This window comes from Penaeus monodon, chromosome 30, assembly GCF_015228065.2.
Source record: "Penaeus monodon isolate SGIC_2016 chromosome 30, NSTDA_Pmon_1, whole genome shotgun sequence".
In the NCBI taxonomy this organism is placed as follows: Eukaryota; Metazoa; Arthropoda; class Malacostraca; order Decapoda; family Penaeidae; genus Penaeus; species Penaeus monodon.
This window is the reverse complement of record NC_051415.1, coordinates 24,845,934-24,846,244: the sequence shown is the minus strand read 5'-3', so window position 1 is coordinate 24,846,244 and position 311 is coordinate 24,845,934.

Here is a 311-nt window from a genome sequence, read left to right as displayed (position 1 = left end):
CCACAGTCACACCCGCGCAATGGCTAATCACAACACAGCAATTAGCGAGCCTTGCAAATGCTGGTCTTTCCCGTGAAGTTTAGATTACATTCGCGTGAGTTTTGTCTCTGAGCGAGAAGTATCTGTGGCTTCGTGGAGCTTTCATAATTTCCAATCACAGACTAATGTTGCAAGCAGCTGTTGTAAGGATTGCATTTGCACCCTCGCAGACGACATTTGAGGTCATCGGGTCAAAACTGTCGATAGAATTAAGATATGGTTATGGTCGATACTAATGTGATGATCGGTTCTTGATAAATATATGAAAAGAA